General features: G+C 35.1%; 1 long non-coding RNA gene across 1 annotated transcript; it reads right to left on the bottom strand.

Annotated features, from left to right (window-relative positions):
- Window positions 1-1,530: 1,530 nt before the first annotated feature.
- On the bottom strand, window positions 1,531-4,869 carry LOC148914132 (uncharacterized). The gene is made up of 3 exons (XR_016118731.1): window positions 4,688-4,869; window positions 3,040-3,335; window positions 1,531-1,995 (listed from the first exon to the last, which is right to left on the bottom strand). It is a non-coding gene; the product is annotated as an uncharacterized LOC148914132 (long non-coding RNA).
- Window positions 4,870-5,183: the final 314 nt, after the last annotated feature.

The raw sequence follows: 5,183 nt of genomic DNA, 5'->3' as shown, positions 1-5,183 counted from the left end.
CGATTTTAAAGTTTTGTTTTTTTTTTTTCAGAGTACAACAAAGATAATGGGATGGAGCTTTATCATTACGGTATTCACATTTAACACATCCCCCTTCCCCATCCCCTCCACAAGATCCCAAGCCACTATAAGACAGCTATCTTTCATATCCAGGATGTTAATGCAAATGATCTCTTGCATTCGTTCATCATCATAGGATTTGCACTATATATATAATATAATAAATAATAATTATAATAGATAATAATAAAGCCCTCTTTCTTGAGGTAATACTAACTATACAAATAACTCATAGCCCTCCTATAATTAAAAGTTACAATAATGATAGCATGGTGGCGTTCGCAGCTTAACGCCGCGTTTTTACCACTGTGAGTCACGAGTCAGTTGCTGGCTCGAGCCCCTTCATGCGCCACATGTGAATTGAGTTGGTTGATGTGTTTTTCCTCCTCTCTATCTACCAGGGGGTTTTCTTTTTCCCGGGTTCTCCGGTTTTCCCCTTCCTCTGTTACCAATCAACAGGTGAGTTAAGTGTTAGCAATAGATATTTAATGGTAAGTAGTGTGTGGTGAGGAAAATTTCCCCAATTAGTGCGAACGCGCTAAAACATTAGACACTTAATAATTGTTTTTGTGATTGTCCAGTATTGTTTATTTAATTTTATCATTATGTTATAATGTAAAAATATTTTAAACTCATTGATAATTCACAGGAAAACACACCAGAAAGCACAACGATAATAGTTTTTTTAAAATAAATACAGAATCCTGGCAGAACTTTAAGATGGGATTTTCTTGGCCAATTCACCAGTTATCTTGAAAATTTTAGCAAAACACAAAAAATAACTAGACGTTTGATAAGTAATCTACAGTATTAGTGCCATATTGTATCTGATATACAACTCTCGGCTACACCCTCGAGCTTGTATACTGATACAACACGGCCACTCATACGTATATATTACATAAAAAGATTAGAATATATGTAAAAAGCTAATTATACATTATCAGAATATAACATCAAAACATAAAGGAAAACAAAGGAAATAAATATAACTAATTATAGTAATTGCTAAATAAATATACTAGTATCATGGTTAAAAAATGACTAAGTGAAAGTTGCTGGTTTAATAAAAGTTTAAATAACTATTCTTAAAAGATGTAAAAATTGAAAGTTTTCTGAAATCAAGTGGCAGGACTATTCCATCATTTTGCAGTGGAGGACACAGAAAGTTATTCCACCTTCAGTTTGCCTCTTAAAAATAGGACATACAAAATTATAATTTGCATATCTCATGCTTCTACCCTAACCCTTTCACTATTTAATATTAATGTATCATTCATATATGGAGCTGTTATTCCATTTATGTGCCTTAACAGGTCATGTGACCCTACCTCCCTTGAAACGAGTAGCTGTGTTAAAATGAACATCAGGAATAAAAAGAGCACCTCAATATTAGTAGGGTGAAAGAGGTTTAGGTCATAGATAGCAAAAAAATAGAATTAAAATTCATCATCAATAAGAGTACAGACACATAAAAACTGATGTCTATTTGTTTTTTGCAATATCAAAAACAATAAAAACTTTTCTCATTTTTAGCGATTAAAACAACCAATGGAAAGAGTGCACGCTCGTTGACATCAGCTTTATCTGTCTGTACTCTCATAGATGATAAAAAATAATCAATCAGCATGTGATAAATTGGTAAGATATTGTGATTGTCCCACGCTGTGATAAGACAGCGAAAAGCTTTGTAGATTTTTTTTTTAGATTGTAAAACAGATGTCTTATAAGGATTGTATGGTATATGCTCTTTGCCATCCAGCACATTTTCCCATACAAATCCTCATAAAATATTCCATTTATATTTAATGCTATTTATCCTATAGTCAACATTATGAGCTGAAACGTCACCCCCTTACTAAGGTTGAGCTGCTCTTTTCATTTCCAAAGTTCGTTCCTGTCAGTGCAAGTTGTCTATTGCCTCATTGCTCATAGCTGGTGAATAGAAAAAAGACAAAAATGAAAAAAGGTTTGAGTTTAGGCATGGACTAAATATGAGTACTACAATTAATGATACAGTACAAAAGAAATGCCACAACTTCCATAAAAGAAAGTCTAATTTCTATAATTTTCAAATTACTCAAGACAATATTGAGAAGGGTCCATTGAAAAATGGTTCACCAGAACATAGACCACTTTTACCAAGATTTGCTTTTTTAAGTACTGAGTCAGTCACCAGTCATGATTACAGGCCAAATTAGTTTCAGATCAGTATATTTTGTTTCTGGCTCAATGTTACTGGTCAAAATGACCAGAAAGGCAAACATTTGACTGGGCAAGTTCCAATTGACCCCTTACAGTTTGTCAGAATGTAGCTCAATTTGGAAAACTTAGAAATAGGTTTCCACCTCTCAGGAGATTGAATTGTTTTTGTTTTATCCTCCAAATTGAGCTGCTTTGGCGTCACATGCAAGGGTTCTATTCTAGCCCAACATTGTTCAAGAAAGGGCCATTATTTTTAGACTTGGTAGGTAAAATTTCTAATTTTAGCATTTTTTTGGGGAGGGTAGTTGTTTTCCTAAAAAATATATAGTTGCCTAAGGATCAATGTCCTGTTGCTTAAAGATTAAAGGTGATTTATTAAAGTCTTGATACGGTAGATCAATAACATAACCACAACAGTTTGTTCCTCAAAACTTACTGTGTTTCACCTAAATCAATAAGCCCCCCCCCCCCCCTCTCAATTAAGCCCCCTCTCTCTAATAAGCCCTCCCTTAAACGTGCCTGAAATAAATAAGCCCCCCGGGGGACTAAATAGAGGATTTACGGTATGTGAAGGGAGGGAGATAATGACAAAAGTATTTAAAAAATGAGGGAGGAAGGGAAGGATAGAGGATGGAAGAAATGACATAATTATGGATTTTCTAATTTTATGATTGTTACAACAATGTCATCATCACAAACATCATCACTGTGGGTACTATCATGCATCCATATTATGATAGCAATCAAAGTAAATAGTCATACATATTAACTCACTTTCTATTTCACTTTCTATACACTTCTCCCATCTACTTCCAGCTTGATCTCTTTTGTTGCTGAAGTTTTCTTGTTCCAATTTTTCAGTATCTGTCTTTTCATCTTCACAACAACCAAACTCTTCAACATCAACATCTATAACTTTTTCTGCTATCAACTGTTCTCACTCTCCTTGTTGTTTAGCTTCTGATCATGCTTTCTACAATCTGGAGCACTCCCTTGGCCATAAATTCTTTATAATGACTGCTTTTCTCCACGTACTTTACATAATTTACTTATTTATTGGTCTTTTTTACCTGAAACAAGTTCAAACAATAGTTATATATAATATAAAGAGCAAATTATATAAAGTCTGAAGTGTTTTGGTGGCATGCTAAAGCAACTCTTAAAAGTGTAGTGGGGGCCTGGGGGGGGGGGGGGGGGTACTCCACCAGAATTTGGGTAGGGGTGTTCCTCTGGGATTCTAAAAGGGGTACCCTATTTATGACAAAAAAAAAACAAATTTGTAGACCCTGTTTATGACAAAAGATATAATTAATTGCACTGAGTTGGACCCATTTCAATTATCATGTCATCTCGCATATCGTTTTTTTACGACCATAATGACCAGTTTCGGTCAATACGAAAGTAGAATCCCTGAATATGACAGGAAACTCAGAAAGAACTTGGAACTTGAGTGAAATTGCATACCCTGTTTATGACAAGAAGCTCGAAAAACCATACCCTGTTCAGCGGATCATCCCCGTATAGTCCATATATAGGAGTACCCCCCTCCCCCGGGAGTGGGGGCTTATTGCTAAACTAGGTGGGGGGGAGGGGGGTAGAAGTTGAAAAAAATTCATTAACTTTAATTTAGTGCAATTACTAGCAAAATGTCTCTCCCTCGACTCTATTGTTAGAATGAATTCCTTCCTATGAGAGATGTACTGGCCAACATGTTGGTTGACATAACAAAAAACAGCAAGAAAAAATCTTTTGTCAAAGTCTACTACCCAAAGCTAGTGGGTTTTCACCCCTCAACACCCTTCGCTTCCTAAGAGGATCAGTTACAGTCACTGGAAAGATTACCCGTCAGGTGCTTGTATATTATGATAACTGAAAACCTACCCCTTTCCCCCTCTCAAAGAAAAACACATCTAAATTATATCAAGTCTAAGAAAATTATTTCTTAAGCCTTTGACATACTTCACCAGACTCTAACCCTCTACAGTGACAGATCTAGAATAGATACGTTTTTCTTTGTTTTCTTCCTTTCTTCAGTATTACTGATATATACATATAAGTTCACCAAGTGAGCAAAGTGAGTTGCTTGCTACTGAGTACAAATAAGTTTGAATCAAAATAACATCACTGACATGAATCGCCTAACTGGTCTAAACAAAAATATCGTTATTACGTTGGAAAAGAATGCAGAGTTCCCAAGAAAATCGACGAAATTTTTGACTCGGGTTGAACTAGAATTTTTCATTTGGGACCTAATGATGAACTTGCTAATACAAAAGTTCTCCGTGCCCCCTCGTTTCGTAATCAGAATTAGTTTCCACCTAGAACTTTGCATTTTAAAACTGCAGGAATGTGCAGATTTAGATTTGCTTTAGTTCAATTTAATAAAAAAATAGGCCAGTGCTTCAAATTAAGATAAACTCACTTGATGAACTTGAATTCTTTTACACGAAAAACACCTCAAAACGTTGAATTGTTGAACCACTCTAATCCACTGGTGTTAAAGAAATGCTTCTTTCCGATAACGTAGTCCAAAATCTCTCTTTTTTGAAGAATATTCAGAGCAAAAATACAAGCTTCCATGAAAAGAAAAAAATAACACAAAAGGATCTTTGTATTGGTCCCAGTCCACACTCGGTTTGTCAAAGAATGATCAGGAACGCCTTGTCATAAATGACTCCCGCACAAGATTTTTAATTTTACATATCAGTTATTACGATTATTACATAAAAATATATAAATGAAAATCATGAAACAAGAATAGTGATGTTTTGTAGAAAACTGAGTCAAATAGATAGTAAGTGTTACAAATAGTAAGTTCAGTGACCTCTGAGTCAGTAGACTGTGGTCCAGCATATTGTAAAATATAACTGGACTGGACTGGACTGGACTGGACTGGACTGGACTGGACTGGACTGGAC

This window comes from Actinia tenebrosa, unplaced genomic scaffold (assembly GCF_029948245.1).
Source record: "Actinia tenebrosa isolate PJP-AT-01 unplaced genomic scaffold, QUT_ActTen_1.0 PGA_scaffold0__85_contigs__length_37466705, whole genome shotgun sequence".
Taxonomy (NCBI): domain Eukaryota; kingdom Metazoa; phylum Cnidaria; class Anthozoa; order Actiniaria; family Actiniidae; genus Actinia; species Actinia tenebrosa.
The sequence above is the reverse complement of the archived record's forward strand: the minus strand, read 5'-3'. Positions and strand labels throughout refer to the sequence as shown.